Below are 13,606 nucleotides of genomic sequence, written 5' to 3'. Positions count from 1 at the left end.
TAGATTGTACTGAAATACAAGCATCGAGTACTAGTTTTGAAAGAGTCTCTCTTGTCTCTGGTTCGTCATGGTCAGTTGAATAATGGGCGTGTGTTGCTGTGACTCAGTATTTTATACTGGCACTTGGATGAAACTTTGACAAATGGGAGAGAAAGGCAATTTAAAACCAATAGCATTATTATTTAAATCTGCCTCCTGTATACAATCCGTTGGTGAAGGCGTATAACTTACAGGTGGGCTATTTGTGGGCAATCGTTTAATAAAGGAAAAAGATACGTACAAAAATTCCATGATTATTGTTTCTAGGCGTGAATGAAGGTTGTTGTAAATGTTGCTATGACTTTTGAAAGCCTGCGTGGCTATTTTGAGATTATTATTATATGTTGCTAAGTGATGACTTTACTAACGTTTTGTTTGCCCAATCACCTTTATACAAGCATTGTTTAAACTAAAATTTATTACAATTCAGATCATGGCTTAACCCCAAATGCATCATGTTGGCCTTTATACAAAATAGTTCAAACATTTCATTAGTGATATAAGTAAGGAAGAACTGGAATCGAATCATGTATGAACTCCATTATTTTTCAATTTCTGTCGTGTTTGGGAGATTATAATTACTGATTACTGCAAATCCGCGTTTGTGCTAATACTCTGAAACATTTTCAGGTCATCTGCATAAAAAATATTCTGGACTCTCAATTGCTGCATGTATACCATTGATAGAGAATAGAAGATATAAAGCAATAAGAAAAATAAATTAGTGATGTTTTATAGAACGAAATATTTGTGTATTACTGTTGGACAGAACAGTGAACACCTTATGAATAACTCTCCAAAGAAAAATCCGATGATTTACCTTACATTAACAAAATTGCGGATCAGGTTAGTGAACTTTGCCAAAATATTAACAAAGTAAATTTTTGAAAAAAATCTTGTTAAATATTGTTTTTATATATTTTAATAATAAAAAATATGGCAATATTTTTAAAATACTCAAAATCCAAATAAATTAAAAATCATGTTTTTAAATTTTAATTTTCTTCTATTTGTATTTGAATTTTTTTATATTTCACTATTTATTCTCTAAGATTTTTATTTCCCGACGTTTGATTTTTTTATTAATTTCAATAGCCGCCATTTTCAACAATATGGAGGGTTAGACTGGCTAAGGAATAAATATTCTGATTTATCTTTTATTTAAAAACGGAATAGCGTAGTCCGTAACATCTCAGACTAGTAACTCTGAGGTTGCAGGTTCGAGCCTCAATTTGTAATTAAAAAAAATGCGCTATTATTAAAAAACAGGCCCCAGCTGCAGTAACATCTATTAGTTAAAAATTATATTACACATAATAATTATTAATATAGGTGTCACAGATTCCCAGACTTTCAGTCTGTTGGTTAATACTTACTTTGTAGGTATTCATTATATCTGATTGACTTATTCAGTGGGTACAGATTTACACCGTTGTAACGCATTGGGCTTACGCTTGGCAGGTTACAACGGAAGATTTATTAAAAAAAAAATATTTAAAAAGTTCTCTATATTTTTTCTCAATATACTACAGTTAACAGTAATCATGTCCTCAAAAATCTACACAAATTTAAAAAATGTAAAAAAAAATTGTTTTTACTTCAAAGTATTTTATACCTCGATTTGGATTTTTTAACGGTGTTACCATTTTTTAAATAATTTCAATAGCCGCTATTTTAAAACAAGATGGCGGGTTAGGCTGGCTAACGAACTTCTCTGGGATTTTTACGAAATATATTTTAAAAAAAAGTTTCATATTTATGTATAATAAATAAAAAATTAATTGGCGAAATTAATAGTATAATACTATAAATTTTAATAATAAATATACATAATAGATATATTAAATACTAGAGTAGCTGGGAGTATAAAATTTGATACTATTAAGGTGTGGCTACATATGAGAGTATTCATAGGATAATCCACAGAAAAAAATAGCTGGTTTTATTAGTGGACAAACACCTTTGTGCTGTATGTTTTTATATATTTTACATTAAAATATGTATAATTTTGCTTGCGACTAACTTCACGCGTTACGCATGAATAAGGTGTATATTTGATTGGGAAAAATCATGATATTGTATTTATAACATTATTAGGTAATTTTTTTATGTAGTGCTTATAAAATTTTAATTAAAATTATTAATATAAACACATATTGTACATATGATCGAGAGGATAAAATAAAAAGTCACGCACGAGAACGACCGTTATCGAACAACAGCGATCCTCAAACTCGCCCGCGCCGCAGGAATGACTTTTAACGGTTTTTCAACGGATCGATATACCCACACACTGCACCATACTGAATCGTTGCGCGACATACGCGGGGTGAATTACTCCCCTTTGGGTCTACAATCTAGATTAATATCTACTATAATTTTGGGTCACTTTTTTATCGCTAACTACTTTGACCCTTTAATGACCCTTCGAGGGATTCCCAGGTAATCTCGTCTCGGTCTCGCACGTCTTCACATCTCGATCCTGGGAAGCTTCTTTTGCAAAGAACGATCAAGAAGATGATGTACAAAAGCAGATTCGCGATCTTTGAACTGTCTCGTTTGGTTTATCGCCCGCGATAAACTAAACTCGGGTTAGTTTTGTTTGTTTGGTTATTGAGGACTCGTCATAGGCCACATTTAGACTCGAAGGTCAAGATTGAATCTAGTCTTCTGCTACTTCGAATTTCTTCAATATTTTCCCCCCTTCTCCAAAACTAGTTTTTTCGACATATGACGTTTCATAACACTTTGATTTGAATCGCTAAATACTTGAGGTTTAACCGCGATATCGAGTCAAGGTTAGGTCTTATGAATGTCCATAAAAACGAGCAATTTCCGATTCGACTTGCGTATCGTTTCCGTTTCGTGCTCAAGTCCGACTTTGAGGCTTCACACGCCGTTGGTTACGCATGGTTTTAAAGGTTACTTTTTCTATGTAGTAGAAATTATTCTTACAGTCTTGATAAATACTATTATGTAAATTTTCATTTTTTTTCCTAAACTCGTAGAGCAGATGCTTAGATCATATAAAAATTAATTGCTGTCGCTCGCCGCTGAGATGACCGTTCAGAAAAAAATTTGACCACAATTTTATCAATTGATTTTAATCAAATTTAATGTGTATGAGAATGTTTCTGAGGCGATAGTTACTATATTTAAACAGAAATATGTTAACTGACAAAAATGTATGCATGTATTTTAAGTGTCGATGATTACTATGTTATTTTATGTATTTTCATTAACGTGTCGTTGATGAATCTTCTGATTGTGAAGATTTATAGGAGGATCTGAAGTATTCGATAAAACTGCGACTCTTCTCAGCTTCTAAGTTCAAAGTGGTAGTTACGAGAAGGGTTTAAGGTATTCATATCAAACTGATAAGAACCGGGAGGAGAAATTTATTGAGCGAACGACTTGTAAATGAGTAGACTTTGTATTGGCTCTGACTTCACTTTCTTTCTCTCCGATGCATGTGTCTGTCTCTTTATTTTCTTCCTTTATATTATATATATGTATGTTTAACATGTGACGATCTTTAATGGATTTCACGAGCCAACAGTACCTTATTGTTCTCGGTATCGAGTAACAAGATTACTTTATCGATTCATCGCATCGTTCACGCAGATGATGCAAAAATCAATTCCTTGTTTACATTGATTACTTCACTATAAACAAATGTTCATTTAACTCGATTCCTGCAATTAACAAATTACGCCACAACAAAATAATTGCATCTCAATTATATTAAATCAGCAAAAACAAAACAGCAAAGATAATTATTATGGGGTAAATCGATATTATCAGTGTCCTGACGGACCGCATGGTATGGGATGCTATATGATAATGTCCCCCAGAATAAAAGATTTTCTTTATGTATAATATAATGTTTATTAAAAACGTGAAGAAATCAAGAAGACGTCATTTCGGCGAGTAATCGTCGGGTTTCGATTAAACCCACCACTGCCACCAAGTATATGTTGTTATTTTGCGCCACGTTGGTATATCCTGTGGTTGGTCTATGTCTTTGATGAAATTCTGCGACTCTTCTTATTTTTTTAAGTGAGCTGAGGAAGGTCTTTTTATTAAATTCGGAAACGCAAGACCATATGCTACACAAATATACGATAATGTCTCTCAGAACAAAATATATTCCACTATTTAATTAGAATGTGTTAAAACAAGATGTCATCAACTATGTACCGTATGTTGACCAAAACATGCGTGACGCCTCTGAATAAGACCAAATATATATGTATATATATATTTATAACACTGTTCAGAAATCACAGTCAGTTAGCAGCATTTACCAAAAGCGTTTCATTGGTCCACTTTCGTCGAATAAGCACGTCATACTATGTGCCTCTCATTTATCCTTATTTAAAAAAATATTATTTTTATTATAAATACGACAATAATGTCTATTATACTATATATCCATTCCATTAATATCGATCGACGTGTCTTTTAACTTTAAAAGATTTCCGTAAAAAATATATCTCTCTATAATATGGAAACTCTGGATCCGAGGCAAAAATCAGGTGCGCTTCACTCCTCTAAAAATTGTTTGTAAACATTAGTATAAATGTGTTCTTTTGTTTCATTTTATAATAAAATAACAATGTTTTTTAAGGTTAGTATAAAACGGTGTAATATATATTATTTGTATGGTTTAATTTAGCGCGCTTTTTCTATTAAATATTGATTCCAGAGCAGTAATGGCGCTAAGCCTTTTTGACCGGAGTTCAGTTATACATATGTTTGTTGAATTTAAGTCTGGACTCCAAGTGCATACCTAGGTATTTAATCAGACACCAACTAGACCTCACCGTATAACGTAGATGTAGAACACTGGAAGGTGATCCGAAGACAGAGCCTGTATGCAGTGCATATTTGAAATCCGGGAGTTACGCTTGACCTACGTTATATCCAGAATTGACGGTGTGGTTAGTAGGATAATGCGTCGGGGATTTCAGAAAATTTACACACTGTCCGTGTCGCGTAAATAATTAAAGATTAATTTACCGAATCGATTCGCACCGGACAATCCCAGTGCATGTGTCTCGCATTGAAGTCTCCACTGAATATCACAGATTCTCCAAGACTAAACACAGCATCAAGGTCGCCTCGGAGCAACCCATCACCGGGGAATTATACCCCACGACAAGTTCCATGAAGCGGCTGATGGGATGACTTCTGGGGTAGTTGACATTTTTACAAACGCTGGTTTTGTTGGTACCAGAGCGGTAAATTGTTCTTGTTCGAGGTGAATAGTTGTTCTCTGTTGCTATTGCTTTTGATGTGGATTTTTGACTTCTAAGACGTGATACTTGTTTTTTGCGCTCTTCTATTGGGTAAAATTCAGTTTTTATGTACTTCTTAGAAATCGTATTAGTCTCTTAGGGGAGTGTTCTGTAAGTCTGCTCAGCTTCCAGATCCAAAGTTTACCATAGAAAATTTCGAGAAGGGTTTGAGATTTTTTAATAAAACTGATTCACTTTGGGGGTTCTTATTCTTAAAACTCGCGCAGGATGATAATAATGATGAATTAGACAATATAATGTAAAGGATGGGACCACACAAAAGCCCTCGTTACGTTTAGAAAAAATGGCTTCACGTAAATAATACGCAATTATTCTCTGCTGCATTGAAAGGATATTTCTTTGTTGTGAAACAGTCACGGGAAACAATATATTACCAGAAGACAAAAAGCAATGTAAAGCTACAATATTCCCGTTATACAATTAGCCTCGGAAAGATGTCCATTAAGCAAATGTCATTTTCTAGAAGCGTATACATATACATATACATATTTGTTGAAGAAACGAGTGCAGCAATTGGCTGGATGGTCGCTGCATAGTTGTAATTCGTCAACTAGCTTTTTAACCTTAAATTAATAATACTTAATACTTTCAAGAGACCAGAGAGGAACTCCACCAAACTAGCACTGCATCAGATAGGAAGCAACCTCACTGCACTGTCGCCGCCACAATTACAAGACCTCTGAAGATCATCCACTGACATCATCCCTCAGCCAGCTTCTCCACCACCGCTCGGAGAATAACGAACATCATAGCTTGTCGCAGTATGTATTTTTAACTAATAAATTATTACCATTTTGGCTGCGAAGTCATACTCTTTAGGGTTAGAAAACATTAGAGTGCAGCGTTTTCGATTTCCCATAAAGGCCATATATATAACAGTAAATTGAATCAATTCATTAATGCGTGAATTGTCATGTCTTTCGGTATATATTTTAATTGACTTGGAATGATGCCCACAATGCTTTACATATATGTTTAATAATATTATTAACAGTAAAAATCATAGCTTAATTTTATATATAGCAGTCGTAATATAGCTAATAATGAGTGACATGAAATAACATATCCATTTGTATTCTTGTTTTAAATTATAAAAATGCAAATCAATTTGTAAACGTCTAAATAACTGCGTTTAACATATGTATGTTCTTTGCATATGAATCATATGTATGTTCATTGCATACATATATTGATATGAACATAGATTTCATAATCAAATTTAGGCATTCAACCTTGAATAACATTCCTCAGTTAATAAGAGAGAATTATCACATTTGAATTGTAGAGGTAGCGTAGAAGCTATCCATTGTTTAGGTTTACTTGCATAAACGATTGTTACACAGCAACCACAAATTTTATTGAACCCCGGACCTTTTTCTAAGTTGATCATCCATTGAACCGCCCACTCGTTGGAATCTCCACACATCTACACATCGGGTGCGTTTGAATAGGTTTTTTTCTCACACCACAATTAGATCCTCGGCGGCCTAGGTCCGACGCGGCAGGTCCGCCTATCATCCTCGTGAAAAAAATTGTTTCGAGGCTGTCGAGCAATAAGAGTTGAATAATGTGAAAGGATTAGAGATAATGTGGGTCCGAGATGGACATTAGCGAGACTGAGAAGAGCCGAGAGAGCTGGGAACAGGTTTACAGTGTGGTGTCGGGTTTACATCCCGCGCGCCGAGGAAACAGGAAGCCTCTACCATTCTACTTCACCGATTCGACCGTTGGCTGCCTCGGCAGGTTTTGAGATATCACTCTCTCGGTAACAATTACTGTAATTCCTTCGAGTCTGGAGAGTCCCCTTTGGACGAGACGTCGGACGTCACGTCACTGAAATTGCTCTGCGATTACACTCCAACAGATTTATACGTGCATCTACATATGTACTACTATGTTATTATTAGAATAGGATTGATTACCCTGTACGAGATTTTTGCCACAAAGATGATGCATATGTAAAATTACACGATGATTTCAGATGTATATTCAATAAAGCCATCATCGGAATAGACGTTCTATGTTGATTCCTAGGCTCTCTTTGATGATGATCTTATTTGACTTTGCGATCGGCTTCTTCTTACGATTCTTTGCCAAACATAGTACAAACACACATCAAATACCTATTGACTTATTTAGTTTGAACGCTAGAAAACCAGAAATATCTTCATAGTGAATAAATTTAACAAAAGTTTAATAATAATTTATTGCTTTAAGTTAGAAGCAAGTTATATGTCGATTTAAGCTATATTGATAGTTTTTTCTTATATGGTTTAATTTTTAGATATACATTTTACTTAATAAATAAATCACAAAAATGATGTTTTTTGTATTTGTATACACAATATATTTTGGATTTAAAGCAGACTTTTATTAATTACTATGAGTTTTTAATCATTATTTTTATTAAAAACTGTAGCATTTGATATATGTATGTTAAAAGCTGATAAAATATAATTTAACTTAAATTGAGTTGTTGATTCTTTGTGGCATAACATTTTTAATGGAGTGACATAATATACAAAAATATATAGAGTACAAAAACGTTTTTTAATTTTTTAATTTATGAACTCTTTATTTATTCTCTTTCTTAAAAAAGTTTTTTTTATACATTTTTATTTCTATTTTTAAATGGTTTTTATCTCTACTTTTATTTCCAAGATTTTTTTTAAAGAATTTATGATTTATTTATTTTTAGAATAACTGCCATTTTGAAATAAAATAGCAGATTAGATTGACTAATATAATACATATATAAGTTATATAAAAAAAAATTTAGTGTCGATATGTTATCGTTATATCCCATACACCAGCGTGCGCCACAGCTTCAACTTTTTATCCAAAAAACACGCACACTAAACCAATACAATCATATTGAGGAGTTGATATTATTTTGTAAAATAGAGTTTTCATATATAAAATTGACGATTTTTTTACAAAATATTATTGTATTTGCAATGATTTGTAGTTGTTATTAGACTTTTTATGGTATACGCATTTTTTATTATTTTTTTAATATTTTTTGATACATTCATTATACCGATGGGATTAAACTTAATATTATTTTTTATTGAAGCAGTTACTTGATTTATATGTAAAATTATGCACTGCTTTTTGTATAGGCAATTTTATCATTTATAGGAATAACCGTTGACTAAATCGTTGTTAACAATTTACTACAATATTTTGTACTGATTTTTATAGAGAAATTTTACTTTAAAATTTCGTAATAATTAACTAGAGCGCAAAACTAATATTATAATTAATTATGTACTATTTTTCATATTATGTTTTAATCAGTCATAAAATTTTATTAAAAATGTTTTAGAAGCGAATAAACTAATAATACAGCTACGTATATATCTAAATTGAATTATTATTATACATAATATTATTGTCAAAATAAGGTTATCTTGAAGCATAAAATAAAACTGTTATTACCCAACACAAAAGTCAAAAGAATATTTATTTTTAGTTAAATTTTCTCCAGTAAGATTCTTATCAGTTATCCGTTGGGTGCATCAGTTATTCTGTTAGCATTGCGTCTGGGTACATCCAAAATTACTCTACGAGATTTATGCATAGCGCGAGGAGCATCATGAAACCGATGTGGGTCTCCTCGGTATGTTTTGTTCGTTTTTTAGTCGCTCCGAGGGGCTTGAAGCAATTTCTTGGACCACCAGGCCGTTGTTTGTAACCAACCGTCTTCGGTATATAATTTTATAGTACGTAACCGAAGATTCCGATTTGGATGCCAACGAGCGGTGAACCTTGTGAGAATCTGATCTTATATCAATCATTTTTTCACTTAATATTATATTGAAACGATTAGTAAAAGTTATTGATAGCAGAATAATCTGAACGACTAAATATATTTATACACAGCTTTCATAATTTTTCTTTACATGTTAGTTTTAATTAAAAAAAATGGTTCAAGACACTAGTTAAAATATTTTATGAATGTAAAAGTTCATATCAAGCCATAATTATTTTTGAAACCTTGAGACTATGCATAACGTCGCTAAGATGTCTCTTATCTAATCTGAAAATAGAAATAAGTCCAAATTTATCAATGGAACTCATTATTTTTTTTATAAAGTAGCTTATCAAATGCGACAATTATATTATTAGTGAATGGCAAAACTTCTTTGCCGATAGCACGGACGACCTATTTACGTGCGCAGATCAAAGACCAAAAATTCACAAAAGATATGAATTTATTGGTCAGTGTGGGAATGGGCGCTTCGATATAAAGGTTTCTTTTATAGATATTTAACTACAATAAAAAAAATAGACCCTCCAAGGCATGGGAGATCTACGTGTGTAAATGTACGTTCGATGTTTCTTCACGGTTGCGTTTTGTGGCCTGAAGCATTTTTTTCTCGGAATTCCATAGATCGATTAAAAGTTAGTGTGAAGAAGAATATAAACACAGTAAACCTACCTTACTAGATCTTTCTTTAGGTACGTTGAAGGTTTTTGACATAAATGTGTGTGCATGCTCATTAAAATTTGATACTGTACGTAAAAAAGGGACCAGTTCTGGTTTCGAGCTCTTAATTGGGGTAAAGAAACTTGAAATTTCCATCTACATAAATATTATTTTTGACAGATAATTAATATATTATTTGTCATGATTCAACTACATAAATTCCATACCTTCATTTGCTATATATCAAAATAGGCAACAGTAAATGATCGTTAAACAATAAGTCACATTATTATTCTTATTAACATAATATTATACAGTGTTTTATTTGTCTGTAAAAAATATTAGCTTTTATATGACTGTATGTGTTTTTTATGTATACATACATATATACAAACATACATATATATAAAATAAAATTAAAATAATATGTAACCCAAAAATAGTTATTGCATTTTTAAATCTTAATCTGACTTTTGTCCTTAATTTTACTTATTTGTGCTTCAATGGAAATAAACTATAATGCCTGAACTACACTCTCTGGAAGTTGGTCAAATTTGGCCAAGGACGGTTTGGGTTACTTCGGTCGAGTTCGGTTCTGCCCGCTCTAAAATCTCTCGGAAGTTGTCCGAGGTTACCGAGAACGGGAGGTAAAGTGGTGGTTTTTCAGTCGACTTGGCCAGCTTCGAGTGCTTCCGAACATTGTCGGCAAATGGACCGAAGTCGGAGCTGCTTTTTTGAGAGCGAGCGGTGAGATACTTCTCGCGTGTTAAGTGACGAGAGTGAGAGAGATAATTATATGGTGTTTCGCAAACTGAGATAGAACGAGTAACTCGGTTCAATTTCAGTATACGCGTAGGCGTCCTATGGTTAACGCGCATGACGAGCGCTGCATTGTGGTCACGTTGTCAAGTTATAATACCACATGCTAATCGGGAACTTCAACAGACTCTTACTGACATCTTTGAATATTTTAGGGCACCAAAAGGGATTAATTATATTTTTGATAGTATATTCTTCTAACAGATATCGTTATTATATTTTTTTTTTATAAAATTAAATAATTAAAAAATAATTAGTGGTACTTGATTTTGTTGAAAAAAAAAAATATCCTTATGTATTTCCCTAGATCGGTTTATATAAATGTCACCATAACGAATTCTTATTTAGAATCGATAGCGATAAATTCTAGGATAGTCACAGATGTTGTGTTCGTATTCCGAAGTATCATTTTTATGCCTTGTGGCATTTTGCAAAAGCCGACAAAGATTTTGCGTAAATTGAATATTTACGACCGAAAAGTTTTCACTGATATTGTATTGGTGAGTGCTCACACAAACTTTTATAATTATCAGTAACGTAATTTTAATAATATGACAATTTAAAAATTGCGTGCAAATATGCCGGCTGTACGTGACAGAAGCGGCCGTCCGGACGTCATTCACGGCCGCCGTCCAGACGACATATAAAATTTGCGACAGTGTGGTCACTGTCGCAACTAGTAAATGTATTTTTATTTATGACTACTCTCATTGCCCTATTTTATAATTTTTCCAACATCATTTTATCTAATTATAAAACATTTCTAATATTGTTGCACTCTAATTAAAATAGGGCAATACAATACTATCGTAATTTTTTGTGTTTATACTTTACATATTTTCTATTTTGGATAATATACATATTTTTCTATTTTTTTATATGTAATTACAATGTTTCTTAAATTTAATTTTTTATCCACAATTACTCCTAAATATTTTATATTATCAACTATTTATTTACATAATAATAATAATAATAATAGATTTCTGGGTAACTTTTTTAATAAATATTTAATTCACATACACCATTGATCATTTGCTACTACTTATATTAAAAATAATATTTTTTTATAATAATATGCGTATTTAATATACCAACAAATAAAATGTATAAAAAAACGCTTTTTAAAAAACCATATATTTAAAACCAATATTTTTTAATAAGTTAAGAATAATATTTATGGTTGTGTTATGCATGCCCTACATAAAAATATTGTTTGCTATTCTATTCAATATGTCTTTAAAATCCAATTTTATTTTAAAATGCCTTAACCTATCTTTGCACAAAGTAGATAACACAATTGATTCAGCTGTATTTTAGGGATTAAGTACAGTTTTCTTGACAACAATCGATAAAAATATATATAAATAACATGAAAATTGCAACCCAGATACAATTACACAGATTATTTTGTTTGTTGTAAATATTGGGTTGGGGAGTATGCTGTTTAAAATTGTGGTGTCGGTGACTATTTAATTAAACTTAAAGAAATTTTAACAGGTGTTATAATAAGTCATACCGGTCGTGGAAAATTGTACCATTACACCGTTGTTTATTTTGATGTAATTTTAGTGTTCAATACGATTGAGAAATATTCCAAACTTAAATAAATAGTATAGTATACATTCATCCCTCGATTTACGCAGTTGATTGAAAATTGTAAAAAATCTTCAGTGACACGCGTGCACTGGACATACTGCATTAGCAGTGGAAGAGGTTCCAGATGTAGGTCAAGTGCAAGAAGTAGGAATAAGCTATCGCGTTTGTACATCGCAACGCTACCCGTTTAGAAACAAATATGTATGATTTAGACTATTTAAAAAAATATTTTTTAACCACGTAAAAGTGAAACCATGTAGAAACAAATATAGCAAGTCGTTTATATCATTCTTTACGACTAAATATAACACATATTTAACTACCGAATTAATGCATTAACTGTCATTATTTTCTTCTATATTGCGTCACGCGAAATATTTTATTAGAAATCATTTCAACGCTTTATGGTTTGACCGCTTTTTGGTATATCACTCTGACTTAAAAATATAATATATATTTACCGATCGTTCATATTAGGAGGGTGATTGTTTTTTAAAATCTTTCTTTTTAAGTATTGATCAAAGTATATTCAAACCGAATTTTGGTCAATAAGAGAGCGCAAAAACAATTAGTCAAAATTCGGTTTTTATGTACTTTCGATATTTATGCTATCATCGCTGTCGTAGTGTGAATGATGGAGCGTTCTCACTACGACGGCGACTGTTTGATTTGAAGTATTTATAAAAAAAATCTTAACCGCATAAATCGAGGGATAAGTGTACTTACTAATAGCGTAGTTCAAAAAATGACAGCTGTCAATAATCACGCTTGTCCACAGTGTCAAATGTTAGTTTGCAACAACACATTTACGAAATGGATCGCTTAACGCCTTCTACAGAAATAATAAATAGCTGCATCGCCGTACATGTACGGTGGTAGATCTTTCACTGTTTTAAGGTACACATCTGAAGAAATAAAAAATATTGTATTTATATATTTTTTTGAATTTGATTCAATGGTAATGATTTTTGTAGAAAATAATACAATTAAATAAAAGAGTACAAAATAATTTAACATAACAAAAAATATTGAGAGCATCAGAATTTAATTTAAAAAATCACAAATGGAGAATAATATGTATATTACAAATATGTAAAATAAATAGCATTCGATTAATAAAAAAAATCCGAAGATATCCTTAAATTTGTGTGTGTTCGGAAACTAATGTTGGATCACCCTTTACTTTTAAAGTTATCTTAACTTAAGTTCTGGTTATGATAAGGAATTAAATTTCACCTTTAAAATAACCAATATTGACTATTAACCCATCTAGCAGCTTGAAGAAAAAATATGCAGCTTGGCGAATGCAATTCAGAGATTTATTTCTGATTGTGACCCTTGAACGGCGCGAACAACTGTCAAATCGCCAGACAAGCCCTTTGTACAGCGAGCATCT

The sequence above is a fragment of the Plectrocnemia conspersa genome, unplaced genomic scaffold (assembly GCF_051122295.1).
Source record: "Plectrocnemia conspersa isolate PC_06_02 unplaced genomic scaffold, ASM5112229v1 ptg000001l, whole genome shotgun sequence".
Taxonomy (NCBI): Eukaryota; Metazoa; Arthropoda; class Insecta; order Trichoptera; family Polycentropodidae; genus Plectrocnemia; species Plectrocnemia conspersa.
Note: the sequence above shows the minus strand (reverse complement) of the source record.